Consider the following 19,224-nt stretch of genomic DNA (forward strand, 5'->3'; position numbering starts at 1 on the left):
GTCTTCTTAGCTGGCTTAGTTGGGATTTCTCTCTTATTGTGGCAAGCCTGACTTCATGCATAAGAATGATCCACTTATCCTCTCTCACTTCTTCTTTATTTGTTATGTATTTCAAGCAGTGAAAAGTATGCGTTACTTAATATAATTTAAACCCAAAGCAATGACCAAGACTGATAACAAAGAACTTAAAATACATTTTTATGTTATTTAAAAATGTAGGTTGATATTTTTTACGAGTTTCTACTACTATAAAATAAGTACTTCTTTTTATTTAATCCAATGAATGTTATAATTTTCTGAATAATTCCTTTCCAATTTCCAAAGTTTGAAATCAGACCGACGATGCGGTTATAAAATAAGTGACAGTTGATCATTTAACATGTTTTTTTAATGTATATACCTATTCATTTAAATATTTATAAAGATTTTTCATATTAATAATCATTAGTATAAAAATACACTGATAAGTTAACATTTTCCCATGAAAATCGCATTCTAGTTTTATTACATTTACTTAATATGGCTTTTTATTTTTATTAGTATGCTTAAAATAAAATTGTAGTTTAGTTTATTAACAAGTGAGGACTATAAAACATCACCTGGCTAAGTACAGGCTTCCCTAAATTCTTATGCAAAATTTAAAAGCTCATTTAATTTACAGATAAAACGACAGATAATACTACATACGAGAGATTTTTACGTCCCCGGCAAACAAAAGAGAAATTCAGCCTATCTGTCTTCAATTACTCTTAGGCAAGTTGCATGGTTTATGCATGAACCATAACGTACATTATTCGTGTCTATGTAGAAATGAAATTTCGTGGCAAATATAAAGTGTACAGATGAGATATTTCTTACGGTCTTAGATTAATTTCAGGATAAATATTTTTTTAATTAGTTTGCTCAAATATGTGGAGATAATTTTCCAAAATTCAATGCATTGTAATGTATTTTCACGTTATCATCGCCCTAAAAATACGCTGATGGAAAGCTAAATTCTTTACAATCTTAACATAACACACATTTTTGTTTATTAATATATTCATTTGCTCTCAACCATAGAAAAATGTCATTACCGTTTTCTATTCATTATTTTCCGTTACTCCGTTAATTTTTTTACAGATTTTTACAGTAAAGTTTTAAACAATTTATTTCAAATTGTTTAATATTATTAATTTTCCACTAAAACATACTATTAAGATACTGTGAAATATACTTGTGTATATTACAAACATCTATTAAAGCCAATTATGCATGTTTTACACTAAGTTCAAAGAAGAGAACAAGTTTTTGCCCAACATATTAATCTAGGATCTCTTTGTTTCGATAAATAGGCAACCATTTGAGATAATGCGGAAAGCAGTCCCGAGAGTGAGTGATGACAGAGCCAGTAGAGGTTTATTGAGTGAGAGTCCCTCTTACCAGTGGAATTCGCAGACCGTCCATTAGCATTTTACCTATTGTCACAAAAGAAACCAAGTTCAGAAGTAGGAGCCATTTAACCATTGTATAATACATATCAGACAATTTTATAGACAGTTAAATGTCTGTAAATTATATTCTTGGAAACGCTTTCACGTTTATGACAATGTGTAGCTTGTAGTATAACTTTTACACGGTTACAGGACGAATAAACGTTTTGTAAATACAAACTAAAAAATATGCTACATTGTAAGTATGTAGCAAATGGTACTTTTATAAAATTTTTAATCTCTCCGGATCCCATTTCCGTTGTTATAGTTCTTAGAAACCAAGAAATTTTTAGTTATGGCGCAACGACTGTGACTGAAAGGTCATGTAATGTTGCGAAATGTTTTTCCAGATCTTGCATTATTGGATAATTTACAAGAACCAAAAGTCCCTTATTACATATATCTCTGAAAACAATGTAGTTAATCCCAAATGTCTGATGATATTTCCTCAAAAGTTATATTCCATATTTTGGGTTCGTTGCACGTAAAAGACTGATAAAATATCTATGCATTTTCACTTTTCTAACACATATGTAGACTGTAAATACACCATAATTTTTTATTTATGGAAATAATATGTATTATTTCTATATAATAGCGTGTGTATTTCCCTAGTTGGAAGCGAACGCTTTCATAAAATTACAAAACAGTTCTTCAGTGCCTCGGTATGCTTACTGCCCGGAGGAAGATGATGGTGTTCATCAAACCTTCCTCGCTTGCGGGCGCTTCACCGAGGCCATGCGAACGCTCGCCACCACAGTTGGCAGTAAGCATTTTTCGGCAGTTTCGGCAGACGCCATTGTGGAGATGATGCTGCAGAGTGAGGACGCCTGGAATGCAGTCACCACTCATGTACATGCGATTCTTCATCAGAAGCGTGAAGAAGGATGCCTGGCTGACCCCTAGCTTCCAAAACAAGTAGTTTTGTCCTGGATGGGACATAAGACACACGGACCAGGCAAGATGTCATCCGAAAGGGTTCCGGCCTTTGCCCTCCCTGGCCCGTAGGGGGTTTAGTGGGTAGTCCGCAAGGGAGTTCCACACTCCGTACGCAAATGCATTCCCCCTACGTTAAAAAAAAATCTTCAGTGCGCTATTGCTACTGTTCTGCTCATTACAAAAGCATTCATGACGTGCTAAACTGTATAACACGTTACGTAACACTAATATTATGTGTAATAAAATTGTGTGATTATCCTAAAAAACTTTATACTTTCTTTATTAAAGTAAAAACAGAAAAGTGGCAAAACATTTGATGTTATTTTCGTTTTTCCTAATGAAGCTGATTATGAAGAATGAAGAAAGTTTAAAATTATTATTAGGTGTCTCAGAATCAAATAACACTACTGAAAGAAGAATTTTTTTACAATGCTGGAGGTTGACAATGATTGACTTGGCAAGTAGCCAACCTCTCCAATGGATTTCAGACAACTACAACTTTAATATTAAATTTTATTATGTTTAGATGGAAAATATGTAAAACATTTTAATATCATGTTTTTCAGGCACTATTAAAAGTCTTAGGTTTAATACTGAATTCTATGTTATAATTTAAAAAAAATGTATGTATTCTAATTATTCTGTTATTTAACTTTACATTTCTGTGTTATATAGTTCTTCACCATAGCTGACCAAAGACATGTGCTCTTATTTATAACTCTTGTGTATATAAACATTAATAATATAGATTTTGGAGATGGGATTCAAATGAGGCTAGTATTGTATTTAGGATCTAAGAATGGGAAAAACGAATAATTAGCCGTTCTACAAACTTGGAGGTTTGTAAATCAAAATTTGAAAAAATTAAATATCCTTCCACCATTTTTATATTTTATTTTTGAACTTTTAAGATATTTGGCTAGTACTAAAACTTAGTGCAAACGTGAGTTGCCGTAAAAAACATAGATTGGCACTTACTTAAAAGATGAAGAGTGGGTATCAAACAAGGCGCATGGAATAGGTTTTTTTCCACGCGCCTTGGGTATCAAATAAATTTGAGCTTACTACAAGACAAACTGAGGAAGAATAGGCTTTAGTGCTAGCGTTGTCATCTTTTTAATCATAAGTCGTACTCCAGATCTAAAGTACAGATTAATATGCTATTAGTCAACTTTTTTTCATATAAGAATGAGATATTATATTTTATTGCTTTTTATATTGGAATATGTAGTTTTAGTATGCGGTATTGTTATAAAATACAAAGAAATCCCTATTGATGTACTGTTTGTATCAAATTCTATAATTTGATTTTTTAATCTTAATAAAATTTAAAATTTTAAAATTAATTAGGTACAGTTCTTTTTATAACTATTACATAGTTAAAATTAAAAATTGACGGATATGCATTTAAACATTTATTTTAGATGAAAATATAAAGTAAATAGTTTGCTCATTATGAAAGAGTAGGCAACGTTTTGCAATGCAACATTTATGAAAAATTAAACGAGGCATTAAGTTTGTTTGAAAGAGATTCGAAGATAGAAGGAATATAAATGAGGTTCTCTTCTCCGATATAATCTTTCCAACGCCTCCACATCAAAATGTTTTCTCGTATTGAAAAACTAATCTAATACACTTGAATCTACACAGAAGTACGAGTAATTTTTGTTTGATTCTGTATTTAACGTTTTGCTAAAAATAATTCATTACTTTCATTAAAAACATTCTATATTTTAGTCAGAAACTAATCTCATTCTACTATATAAATAGCTTTTACAATAATACTCATTGATTTTATACATAAACACCTTTATGAGACAATCGTACTATAAACTCTCGACCTTAAAATAGAAGAGTTATGAGTTAGAACGTTACTGTCTAATGTTATGTTGTTTATAATGCATGAGGCGTTCCACATCCAATTGCATGTACTTCACAAAGTTTTAGCAGCAAAATTATATAATTTATAGTACCGGAATCTAATCTAATTCGAATAATAACCTCTTTACAAAATTTCTGCCAGTTCACTATAATAATATATTCTTCTCTTTAATCTCCCTTGATACATTGTAATTATCTATAAGGTTGTTTTCAAATCTACTATAACAAGCTTAGGGTGACTTACAACCAAATAAATTTTAAATAGTAAATTTTATACATACAATTCCCAAGTACTACATAAAATTTAACAACTTATCTTTTTTGATATTAAGAGCAACAACGAATTTTCATCCATGGTCTGAGAGTAATCGTCATGAATTCTTTAGTTGACATGTCATTGATAAAAAAACATAATGAAAGACCCTACATTTTAGTATCAGAATTCTCAAAATGTAAAACAAAATTTGCATAAATACTTAACAAAACGTCATTATTGGCATATTTAATAAATCCAAATATTGTTTTAAATATAATTATTTAGTATAACTACAGTGCTAATGGTTCCTAATAATTAGTGACGTGACTGATTTAAATGTAACTTGAAATTTCACTGTAGGCTTATTTATAAACAATTTAGTAATATATCCCATTTCCTTTTGTAGATATAGCATCAAGCCATCGTAGTTGTTGCTGTTTTACCTTATTCTAACGTGATTATACCATACATTTATATAATTAAAATTGTAAATTAAACTATTCCGCAATATATTTCTTATATCTCTTCACATAGACGGTACATAAATGAGTATAGTTACCTTACATATTACGAACCTAATAATTTATACATGTGAAAACTTTAAAAATAAAACTCCTAATCTTAATTCTATGCTACTTAATATCATTGGAATAATCAACTTTAATCAAAAAAATGTAAAGTTTTAACTGACAATAATGGTTTACAAATAAATTATAAATAAAAATAAATGGTTTACTTGTACATTTTGAGAGGTAAACAAAACTCCATTTAGTTAGGAGTTGATGGTGTAATTTATACATAAAACACTTAAGTTCAACAGTGTGATAAATGAAATAAAATAATATTTTTAAGCACTTTCTTATATACGTATTTTTTATCCTTATTCCAATTATACTTTATACAATATTTTGTAGTGTTTGCACCTTTATTTGCTTCACTCGTAATTCATATTATAGCTAGAAAATAAAGGTATATTTTACTATTTTAAGGAGTAAAGGAATTGTCTCTAATTGTATAAAAACACTACTTTACCCAAATAAAGTTATTCCAATTAACTGTTACAAACAATTTGTAAGTTACATAAAATCCCAATAAAACAATTTCTTTACGAACAATCTTCTAATTGAAACAATTATTTCACCTGTTTTTTATCAGCAAACAAGGAATTACCATGCGTTTGTTTCAATAATCGTTTGAATAACTTTTTATCTCAATGGAATAAAGCAGCACTTTGTTTATACATGGTACTATTAATCAACTAAGACTGTTAAGTAACGTTACATCTCACAAAAATGTAATGGTATCGTATACGAACACTAGCATTAGCTAAAGTCACAGATATTAAAGTTTTATGGATTTTTCTACATACAGTGAATTATACAAAGATTCATTCTTTCAACTTCGATAGGCACAATAGAGATATTTGTCTTTAAAAGGCTTTAAGTTTTTCCATACGACGTCTACCTCGTGGGTTATGCTGATGACGTGGCTGCAGTCATCACGGCGAGGACGCCGGACTTGGCACAGTTACGCCTTAATCAGGTAATGATTCGGGTCAATGCCTGGATGACGAGCCATGGACTTGAGCTGGCGGTCTCCAAGACCGAAATCGTTATGCTCACTCGACGGAGAATCCCCACTCTGATCTCTATGAATGTGGGGGGTGTCGAGGTTCGGACAAGGACTGCGGCGAAGTACCTGGGTGTGTTACTCGACTGCCGTCTTCGGTATTGGGAGCACATTCAGGCGGTGTGTGACAAAGCCTCTAAGGTGGTTATGTCTCTCGGCAGGCTGATGGCTAACGTAGGAAGCCCTAGGTCAAGTAAGAGACGCCTTCTCATGTCTACTGTAAACTCAACCCTTCTGTATGGCGCAGAGGTTTGGGCGGGTGTCATGAGGATAAGGCGATACAGTCAAAAGCTGTTATCGGTACAGAGAAGAGCGGCACTTAGGGTCGCCTGCGCCTATCGCACCGTTTCCGGTTCAGCCGTGGCGGTCGTGGCTGGGGTGATTCCTATTGACCTGCTGGCCATCGAGAGACAGACCGTCTTCCGGGAGGCTGCCGAGCGGGGTAGAAAGGATGCCTTGGCTGCTGCCAGGGCGGAGACTCTGCAGGTTTGGCAGCGGAGGTGGACGGAAGGATTGGACGGCCGCTGGACCTTCCGTCTCATTCGAGAGCTTCAATCCTGGATAGATCGTGGCCACGGGGAGATAGATTTCTACCTGTGTCAGTTCCTGACGGGGCACGGTTACTTTAGGAAGTACCTCTACAGGATGGGAAAAGTCAGGTCGCCTCGGTGTGCTTACTGCCCGGAGGAAGATGATGATGTTCATCACACCTTCTTCGCTTGCGGGCGCTTCACCGAGGCCAGGCAAACGCTCGCCACCACAGTTGGTGATGTTACGGCAGAGACCATTGTGGAGATGATGCTGCAGAATGAGGACGCCTGGAATGCAGTCACCACTCACGTACATGCGATCCTTCATCAGAAGCGTGAAGACGGATGCCTGGCTGACCCCTAGCTTCCGAAACAAGTAGTTTTGTCCTGGTTGAGACATAAGACACACGGACCAGGCAAGATGTCATCCGAAAGGGTTCCGGCCTGGGCTCTCAGTGGCCCGTAGGGGGTTTAGTAGGTAGTCCGCAAGGGAGTCCCACACTCCGTGCGCAAATGCATTCCCCCTACGTAAAAAAAAAAAAAAAAAAAAAAAAAAAAAAAAAAAAAAAAAAAACTATGTTTACTGAATATTTGTTTTTAGGAAGGGGGTTTTATAAAGAAGAAACATGTTATCCCTTTAGCAGTAAAAATTTAAATAACTAGTTATGAAAACAAAAACATTTCCATGCAGTCCACCCAAAAACCTGTTGCGAATTATTAGGAAACTATGATCATTGTAATTTAAAAAACTTTTTTACTGTTCAAATGAAGTTATTTATAAATAAAATATTTATTATCTGATGCTATAATAGTGTAAGGATGTAATTGTCTTTATAATGTAAGGATTTTACAAAACAATTGCTTACATTTATAGTACTATGTTTTATTAATATTTCACTTATCAATAACATGGCCGCAAACGTTAGTTTAATTGTCTAACTTTTACCGTAATATTTCCATTTTGTAAATCAAGGTCCAGTAAGACGTTCAACGATCCTGAGGATTATAAGGGAATCCAATAGGAAATGAACGTGTCCTCCCCTTATTGGAATCACAGGATCACATCAGTGAGAGGAATGGAATTGTTGGAGACGCCGAGAGGAGAATTATTTAAATTTGAAAATGTATTGTAGTTAGTTGTAGTACAGTAACTTTAATTATATTTCTCAATTAAGTAGATATTTAAAGCCATTTTTAATTATTCTAACCTTTACGCATATTTGTATAATCGAATTGATCAAAACAAATATGTAAAATTTTGTATAATATTATAACCAGAATAAAAATAATTATTATACGATATTCTTTTAATATGAAGTATTTGTATCTACCGTCTTAACAAATGCAACACTAAATTTAAAATTGTACCAGAATCTAAACGTATTAAATCGTAATGCGCATTATAATAATACAAATATATCAGGTAATAGTTGTGTGCGATGACAATTTATTTATCATTAAAATTAAAATTTTAATTAATATTAATATTAATCAAGCAGAATTCAGTTAATTCATCAAGATATATTATGATACGAGGATTTGGTACAGTCGACTTGCTAACATGGAAAATTTTGTATCCCTCCCGGAGGCACACTGATACAGAGAAGTACTTTTTGTACTTACTCACCTCACCCATTCCAAAATTTTCTGCTTTGTAAGTTCTTTAGCTAAACTCAATGAATTCAGTTAAACCATTAACAGAGTATATTCATAGGCTGTTAACACCCTTTGCCGCTGGATCTCCGTTGGACCGTATTTACCGACGAGCTCTTTGCCCTCGTTGAATATGCTGCACAATTTGTGTTTGACACAGATGAAGGATATGAAAAGCAAAACTTTTAAAATTATATAGTTATTGATGTAGTGGTTCAACTTTTATAAATACTTTTTGCTAGTTTTCTCTTTAGTTTTTAAGATAATAATTTTTTAACCCTTTTCAATTTACTAGCACCGAATTCCTTTTGCAATGAAGTCGGTTAGATTGCGGAGATATTTTGATGTGTTCGTTATTACTAGCTGGTTATTGTATTGACCGAATCATCTTTACGTTCACTTAAAAATGTACGATCAGGTCCCAAGCATTTGGACCTACATAGATTAGTTTCATGATTGAGGCGTTTATTTAATACAATAAATATCATTAATGTCAAGTACACATAGTGTAATCCTACTATACATGTATGATTTATTTTCTTGCTATGTCTTTACAGCTTATAAGGCTGACCTAACTATATAAAATGTGGTGCAAACATAAAATGTTAGTTCATTTACATATGCTCGTGTGAAACATAGTTTGATCCCCAGGGTCATCACTATTCTACTTAAATGATAATTAAAAGAAAGTTATGAGGATTTATGAATATTACGGTTGAATTATAGGGCATTTTGTATACCTTGGTTCACTCATCTAAACATATATAATTAAGAAAATAAACCACTCAAAAAGTTTAAACTGACTGTTAGCAACATATGCCTTACATTTAGTGTTGTATCAAATTAAAATGTATTCAAGAGCAATAATAATACCTAAGTGTTGCTGTTAATATTAGTTTTTTTTCCTTCAAAGAATTGAAATATGTGCAATGAAAACATAGATTACCGCATGTTTCCTGAATATTACTTCACAGCAGGAAAAACATATATCTCAGTTTCAAATACAAAGATTTGTTTACAAAGTTATTTTAAGGCAGATAAAACATTCACTCATTTCCTAGTTATTCTGATAAATTACGACACCAAATCATGAAACATATTATAACAAGGACTAAAAACTTCAACAATCATTAGTAAAATATCATAGGTTCGTTTAGCCTTACCGAAGTCCATTAGGAAGTCTTGGGATACCAATGGCTGGTTTTGCCATGTTATTTATACTTCTGTCTTGGATGATAGTGATATTGTCCAATACTTGGAATTACACAGTGAGAATATTATTCCATCTAGATCAGAGGATGAGGAGTGTAGTTTATGCCAGGTGATGAACTATTTGAAGTTGATGTTTCCCAACAGAATATTTCAGAAGGTATTGAAATACCAAAAGATCTTCCTGAAATTTGCACAGATTTTAAGAATTTTCAGTCAATACAGGAAAACCCAAGAAGTTATAACGATCACTCGCCCTCATGCTATATCCCAGTACACCTTCATCTAAGGAGTTGACATGGCGGACAGAATGATAGCACATTACCCTCATAGCATCAAGTCTAAGAAGTGGTACCTTAGAGTATTCTTTCACCTCTTATATGTGTCCCTAGTGAATGCCTTGTTGTGCTACAGGAAATCGGTTGATGGAAAAATGGACTTGTTGTCTTTCGAATCATCTGTAGCCAACACCCTCATTGCGAAAGGGTTATGTGACAAGAAGAAGAGAGGAAGGCTCTCATCAATGTCTCCTAACAACACTCCAACTCTTAAGAAAAAAAAGTTACCAGTAAACATAATCCCGGAATTGAGATACGATAAAGTTGACCACTGGCCATTGAAAGTCGAATACGCTAGGGAGAAGCGATGCCGTTTTGAACACTGCAAGAAAAAAAATCAGATTCCAGTGTAAAACATTTGTGTTTTACATGTATGTCCAGACTGTATGGAAGCTTTCCATAGTAAATAGGATGTTCTTATATGGATATAAAAAAAAAAATTGATTTTAGTTTTGAAATTATTTTATTATTTTATTTTATCTTTTTATTTTACAAAATGTGACAATATTTAATGTTAACAGATTAAATACATGTTTATACATTTATAACTTAAACATAGTACTTATTTAATGTACATGTACCAGAAAAAAAACAAATTATAAAAAAGGTAACATTCATTTTTTGTTTCCTTATTACATGGTGGTGTCATATGACGTCAGGTCAACCATTTTTTAACTAAGGCGCAAAAAGTTATTTTTGTTATTAAACAAGCCTATTTAACAAGGAAAACTAGTAAATTTTTTTCTTTTAATTATTTCATAATTTATGCATAAAGAGGTTAAAATGTTGGCTTACTACCAAAACAACATAAATATTCCATATTTACGGAGGATTAAATATGTCCATACTACGAAAAACTTTTCATTTGGTAATATAAAGATTACTTTAAAGTAAGTCACACCATCCCTTTCAATGACAAGTTAATGTTAATGGCTTGGGAGGGGGGACACCCGGTACGTTTTTTCTTGCATGTAGCTGAGTAAATCTGGAGTCGAGCATCGTGCTAGAAGCATTCATATTCATACGTTGTGCGTAGAAACGGTAATTAAAATATATGAGTAAGTACTTCATGTATTAAACAAGAAACACAGAACAGAAACAAAAGTGTAATCACCTTGCTGATTAGATTCTCTATATGTGAACGAGGACTGCGAGAAGAATACATTGAAACAAGGGGCTGGGCTGAACCTTTCATTGAATAGCAATTACATAAACAAAGACAACGTTCTTTACTACTCTTCCCAGTAAAATGTTCTTTTTAGTTATATTCGACATAACAACTTGTTATTAAAGCTGTCTTTTTTGTTACTAAATAGTTATAGAATACTATTTTTATGCAAAACATTATTATTTAAACTAACACCTCTTAACATCAACCGACATGTATGAGGTAGTGAATATTACTAAATTCAGAGGACAACTAATAGTTAAAATAATTAACAGAAATTAATTAACAAAGGAAATATATAAATCTGTGATTTAGTGATAAACAGACGGTCGTGGGGAACACGTTAAACACTGCGGACAAAACAGTAAACCTAGCTAGACACTTTGCGGTACTCCAATCGGTTTTGGAGGACAAGAAATAGTTAAGAGACCTTATGTCAACGAATAAATAAAGGAAGAGATATAACCTGTATTAGAGAGATGAATAGGGACGTGGGACACACGATAACACGCTACGGGAAAAAAATTAAATCAAAACACTTTTTCTCTGTGAGTAGAATAAGGGGATGTATAAAACTAAGGAAACATTTGTAGTATATAGAAATAAAGGACTGCCACAATTTATCTACCACACAGCACGTTGCAAGGGAAGAATTATCTCTTCACAAATGGCGTATTGCAAGGTCGACACACAGTTTGGGCATTTGATATTAAAATTCATTATGTATTATACAACATTTACACGTGGTTCAAAAGCAACCAAGCGACGATCCTCAACTATAAACTACGAATCAATTATTATTTCGATTCAGAGAGCACGGAGATATTCTCGGCTCAAACGAGCGACCCCGTGCATGAGATTAACTCTATACGGAATAAAAACGAAGTGGTTGGAAAGAAATAACATGCGGACGCAACACAATTTTAGGTCAAGAAAGTTATCTACTATTTTTCATCCCAATCAGTGACAAGACGAGCGATCAGAGATCATATAAACATCCTCAATCTCTTTATAAAAACTCACATAGCTCATTGAAATTGTATATGGAACTATACGGGAAAATTAAATTGATGTCAGGAAAATTTTATTTAATACTATAAAGAAGCAAATTATTGCATACCACAAAGTTTTATACAATCTAGCTTTGTATCTGTGTTAATTTACCTTTTGTAAATAAATCCGGGAAGAATTGGTCTTTCTGTTGATTAAAATTATAACATATATTTAATTACATTGGGTCTTCACCTACCATTCATTTAAGAAATCAATTACGTAAATACAGATTTAAATAAAAATTATCCTGAACAAATGTCAAAACGATGAATTGATTTGTTAAAAAATATATTTAATTTAACAATATCAAAAAATAAAAAGGGAAGAACAACACGTTATGGAACAAAAAATTATTCTGTGTCTGCAAGATATTTTGCAAGATTTCATTCTAGTTGTTATTTCAAATAATAAACCTGTAATTAAATATTTTAATTTAAAGGAAATAAAAATGAAATGATTATTTCAGAAATACAATACTGCAGGGAAACTGATGCTGACCAAAATATAGAAACTAATATAAATCATAATAAATAAATGTAGAAAGATTTTTACTTTATCACTTTCACTGCCGACAACGTCATTTGACATCGCGGACATTCACAGTTATAAAGATTTTACGTTATTTAAACGTAGTTAGACTTTTGTATTGATAGTAATTTGCTACTTCCATGTTTTATGTCTTACTCTTTGGATTATGATCCACAAAATGTTGTTGGCAGTCACCAGAAACATCATAATAAAGTGATTTGTTATGAACTCATCGTCGAGACGCGGTCGCGGCTTCCGGGCGGCCGTTTGTTGTCGTTCTGCTATCGTTCTGCTAATTAGTCATCCGCCTTGTTATTGGTTTGCTTGCTATTACTTTAGTTAGCGATTGTTTTGTGAGTAAATACAAGATGAGAGGGATAAAGATCCTGATTTTATAACCGATGGACTTTGTGACACCCTTTTCGCTCAGAAAAACAAATATCAGCGTAATAGTAATGAAAACTTGTATCCTTGTGTATTTATAAATAAATGGTTTATTGCAGGTTTTACAGTTTTTTATTTATTTCAATCTTCTGATGAACATTTTAATGATGGCCCTTAAACATGTGAATTAGGGCCTCACAAAACAAATTGAAATATAAGTGGATTTCAATTTTTAATTATTGTAGCTATAGTGACAGTCATTAAAATATTGAATACAGGAAAATAATGAGAAATATATTTATGTTATAGACTAGTATATGATGATGTTTTTGGTCAACTTTTTATGTTTTACAAAAATATTATATTTTATGTTTTAAATCAAGATTTTCCGTTAACAAATATGTATGCATGAACATTTGTATAGAAAAAGGAAATATTCATCCTTATAAAAGTCCCACGGATAGGTTATAATTGGTTACACAATTATATTTCTTTAAACAATCATTAAAACGGGCGGCAGTGTATAAAAGTTGTGAAAATGAGAAGGCGGCAGTGAAAGTGTTTATTTATAAATCAATGATCATATATAAAATCAATGATCATTATAATATATAAAATGTTAACAAGATTACAAACCTATGAATAAAATTAATAGAAATTTTAATAGTTTTTTAAATTTTTAAGTTAAAGAGTTTTATGTAATTTATAATATTATTTTAAAACAAACAAACCACCGTTTAATAATTAGTAAACGTAATTTTTCAAGATATACATTAAAGCCCGTTATAAGAAGAAGTCACTTCTATCGTTCAGTCCCTCGACTGCCTTTCATTATTATCATATATGTTCTATATTTTTAGAGCAATATATTTATTTATAAATTTATCACTTAAGGATATTTTTATTAGTAAATGTAACAGATTTAGGTATAACGTGTTGTATTTTCAGCGCAATGAAAAGCTTGAGGGGCAATCTGCGTAAACTCGGCTTTGTGTAATCTTGTTTCACGCTTTCCAGCACTTTTACATGAATACATTTCCATTAAAATTTTCAGTTTTGATCCTAATAATACTCGTACAACCTGCACTCGTAAACACTATAATAATGCACTCTTTCACTATAAAGAAATTATATATACGGTATAACAGCCTATCTATATATATCTATATATATTTCTAATTTTATATGTTAAATTCCAAAATTAAATTAAAGAATGATTTAGGAAATCAAAGAATAAATTAATTCATAAGAAAAATTTAGAATTTATTAAATTAATTGTAACAAATTTTACAACAAATACAGTAGCCTAACAAAAAGAAAGTTATAAAGAACGCTAAGGAACATAAAGCGTGTTTTAAATATCAACAAGAAGAAAGATCAGCCATAGCACAAGATGCACTTCAAACTGGAAACCCTTTTTCAAATGCAAAATTACTTTGAAAAATCCCCAAAAAAATCCTCGATGCATATGAAACAATTTTATAAAGAAGAACCAAGATAATGTAGTAAATAATGAACCTTGGCCTTTTAAAAATTTACCGTTAATTAATTTTATCTAAGTAAATATTAACTTAATACATAACTATATATATAGCCATACTTTCCTTTGATAGAATATAGTCTCCATTTATTTGTAATGAAATTTGTTTTAATTTAAGTACAAAACTGTTTATATAATTATTGTAAGCACTTTTATTCAATTATCTGGGTGTCTGATGATGTGTTCTTTGAGCACAAAATGCCTCACAGAAATAAACAGTATATTACTGGAGGGTTTGATTTTCAATTTATAGATTATTATCTTTTAGAGCGTATGTCAGACAATATGTTTAACCGGAGAGTTGTTCTTATTCTTTAGTTATAATTAAAAATGTTGGAATTTTAAACTTCTAGAAATTGCCGCAATTTCCCTCTAACCGTAATTTTTAAAACAGAAACCCTGTGTACTGTAATTTTCTGCCTAGTTTAGAATATTTTGGTAAGACCTACTGAATATAAGTTATCAATACGATCCATGTTGAAATACCTCTCTGTACAGTTATCCTACTATTCGTATTTTAATAAAACGATTTCACTATTAAATATAGAAAAAGTATAAAGCCTTGTATTAATTAAGTCTTGTAAGTTTCAGAGTAGCTGTTTTGATTTGGTTGAACAAGGGTGCTTGAACATAGGGTTTCTGTTGAATAGTAAGTACAGATTTGAATATAAAGTAATGTAAACAAGGAGACCGGCCTAAGCTCTTCGGAAAGCGGTGGCACAGGTGAAACTTTCTTTATGGTAAAATGTAGCATTTACTACTTTATTATTAAAATTACTCTTTAAAAAACAGATTTAGTTTCATAATTTATACGCATTACAGCCAATGCAATGATAAACTATCGGTATGACAGCTTTAATAATTGGTAAAAGTGCAGTGACAATTGTTGTGAATTATAGTCCTGGTTCTACAGAACATATTTAGCCTGAAATCTTGGGTTATATAATTTTTTTATTTATCCTGGTTTTAAACACATAATGTTTGAAAATGTAAAAATATACTTTTTCCTCACTAAATAAGTTTTGTTTTAAATGCTTTACAATTAATTTCCGCTTTGATTAATTAAGCATATTTTATATACATATTCGTTCTTTCTCTCACATATGTATTGGAGGACTAAAAATAATAAAGTTTCAGGCATGGGAAGTGAGAAGACTCTGTTGTTATAGTGTTTGCATTTATATACCACTCCAAAGTCTCGTACTTGTTCTTGTTTTAGTCTAGTATTGTGCTCGTCGCGTGTTTCTCTCTTGAGCAGAGTAGTGGAGTCTTGTTTCTAGATGTTCTTTTTTTCGTAATTGATGTGTTTCGTATTCCGTCCGGTGAACCGGTAAACCGGGTCCAGAGGTGAGCCGGTCCAGCCACATTGAATCACCCCTTTATTATAACGATGGTTCCTCTCTAAACTTGTTCCTACCCCGAATCCTTATTCCAACTTCGATGCGAGTGGTGATTATCAGAGAAAATAAGTGACCCGTTTTTTCGTGAGTTCCACTGCAGGCCTGGAAGCTCTGGATGAGCTGGAAGTCCGCCTACCTCGGATGAATCGAGGCAAGAATCAATATCAAAATATATGAGTTGGCAGCTATCCTCAAGTGCACCCTTTTTCATAATGTCTTACTCGTCCTTCCATCTCCGGTATAATTGTTTTGTATTATAATTTTATTTCTGTCTCTATATCTCGTAAGTAACTGTTTTGGTTCTCCGAGTCAGGATAGATAGATATTTAACGGTCTCTTTCCGGACCCAACAAATAAAAAATTTTGTATAGTTAAGATTACATAATTTACACGCAGTGAATAACAATAGGTATATTACGTAAAAGATAAATTTGAAAATAAAAATATTTGTATTTATATCTAGATAAAAAGAAACACAATTGTGATTTTGACGGGGAATTTGAACAGAAAAGATAAGTTCTGAAATGATGTTTGTCAAGAACCCCAGCGGAGATTCATGTAGAGAAGTTATTTTACAAAGTCTATTTATATACTGCACTATATTTGAGTTTATATATTTGTATATGATTAAATCAAATCTTTGGTTGTACGTTACGGTTGAGTTTTTTGTGAAAGTCTAATTTATTGAGCTTGGTGACAGTGTACAGGATGGTATTTATATCGCTGCATATGTTTATGATTGTTTGTGCGCTAAATTAATGGGGTTGAATATTATTAGAAGATTTTCCGCTGTTTCTCGTTTTGTCTTTCTTTGTCAAATATCTAATAGGTGTCTGTTGCAGAACAATTTATATGTTTTATAGTCGGTTGGGGATGGGAAGGAACTATAAATAATAATCTTGTAACTTTAATATTCAAAAACTGCAAATGATTTCAACCTAAAATTACCTATGACCATATGTGCACCTCAAATAGTTATAATGCCTAGTCGGAATATAATATATACCTGTATAAATATTAACTCGAACGGATGTATTTTTAGTAGGAGTTAATATTTTTAAAGAAGTAGCCTAATGGTTTAGAACATAGTTACTAAACAGTTTTATTGGAAAGCAAACCAAGAACATATATTTGTGGCAAAATGGAATTTTCATCTAACACATCGTATTATTATAAAATAATTGTATAATGAATACTAATATAACATAAATTGTAACATTACATATTATATATATTAGAATTTATAAACAGTTTGTATGTTAGTTAATGAAATACCTTTTTAAATTTAAATTATGTTTAAAAATAACAAATCTATCATATTTTTTTAGATTTTGCAGGATTGTCATTAGCGTAAAGTAAGTTACATGAACAGGAAGTTTAAGTCAAAGAAAGTATAAACTATGTTTTCTTGGAACCAGTATTTTACAACAAAGAGCCTTTCCTTGTTACATGAAATTGTATCATATAAATCAAGGCCTTATATTTTGTGCTTTTGTCTGAAATAAGAACAAACTCTTTACAGCAGCATATCTCTTATTATGAAACATGTTTTGAAAAATTTAAATATTATTTTTATCTTTTCTTTTACTATCTGATCTATCTTCATTATTGGTAGCTCACATAAAGTTTTTTATAAATTTATTTATCAGAAAGTCTTACAAATTGTTACTAGAGATTTGTATAATGTTTACTAGAAAACTTTCTATATAAAGTTTATAAAGCTGTCATTGACAAATTTATTTTTAAGAAATGAAGGACAAACTAATATGCAAAAACTCCTTAATAAATTATTAGTTATATTTAATGTATGATTACAGAAGTAGAGGAACTGTAGCATCCTGAAGTCTGGAGTGTGTCTTTATAAAAAAGTGGCCCGAGGCCTCACAATGTTGTTTGCATATATGAAGTGTAAATGCCGGAATGTCTAGAAGATATTGTGAGTTCTGAATTAATTTAATCACTGAATATACCTCTAAACCAATTTAAAGTGTACCGATTGCAATTTGAATAAACAAATCTGTCAATGTGCATGAATAATTTCGATTACGGCTAGAACCTAAAGTAATAACCATTTTATACAAAAAATCCTCGCAGTCCTTGAAGTGAAATGAAGCTATACAAAACAAGAACGCAAACTAAGGGCGCTCGCAGTCAAGCTGGTGTGCTCGAGGAGTAAAACCTTTGTAAACAATTCATCTCCAAATGTATTATATTTATATGTATATTAACAAATATATGTGTATGCACCCTGATGTATTTCGTCATTCAAGATTATTTTTAAGTGTCTTTTTAATCAAAAGAAGCGTTTCGGATGAGCCTCATGTCATCCAAACAGTTCAATAAAACCATACGGTTTTTTAATATTAACACCTACTTCAAGTTCATTTCTAAAATTAATGTTTTTAAGCATATGAATGGCTTTTTTGATATTAGTATTTTGTAATAATGACTTAAATTAAACATGTAAAATTACTTTTCCATTCAAGATTATAAAATAACGAATCTCCAATGAACTACGAAATTTTTCTTAAATTTATACCATTATTATCACTTGTAATATTGAAAACACGTACAACTGATTAAGATATACTACCAGATTGTTATAATGACTAAAATGTCTTACTGTAAGAAAAAGTAATATAATACAGTATTCTCAAATAAATTCTTAATGCTTCTTGTATAATTTAACTATAAATAGAAAATTTTAAATATAAATATGTCATTTTTTTATTAGAAATATAAGTAGTTGAACAAATATAATTACTGTCTCTCTCTTTATTTGTATCTCAGTCCGCACGATATCTCAGGGAAAAAGTTATCATCAATATCAAACATTCTATTACTAGTATATATTTGTATTATTTTATAAATGAGAATTCATATTTTCATATTTAATAATTGTAAGAGGGTGCTCATACATTTTTTAATAATATTACAGAAGATACAAAATGCCAATTAATACGATATCAGACCTGTGCAATCAAAAAAAAAGAACACAATGTTTATATGTTTGTAATAAACACCCTTCTCAGTAAAAATCACTAATAATAAACAAGACTGAAGCTAACAATTAAAAAAAACATTGGCAATGAATTATGGAAACAAAATTAAAGTAATAACTGTTTGGTACAACAATAAAATGCATTTTACTGGGAAGATGTTCCTGTTTTATCACAGCACTTCATCTGAAACAAAGAGAATGGGAAGACCATTGTCAGAAAAATAAGAGATAAGCAGAGTAACT

The sequence above is a fragment of the Homalodisca vitripennis genome, chromosome 4 (genome assembly GCF_021130785.1).
Source record: "Homalodisca vitripennis isolate AUS2020 chromosome 4, UT_GWSS_2.1, whole genome shotgun sequence".
Classification (NCBI taxonomy): domain Eukaryota; kingdom Metazoa; phylum Arthropoda; class Insecta; order Hemiptera; family Cicadellidae; genus Homalodisca; species Homalodisca vitripennis.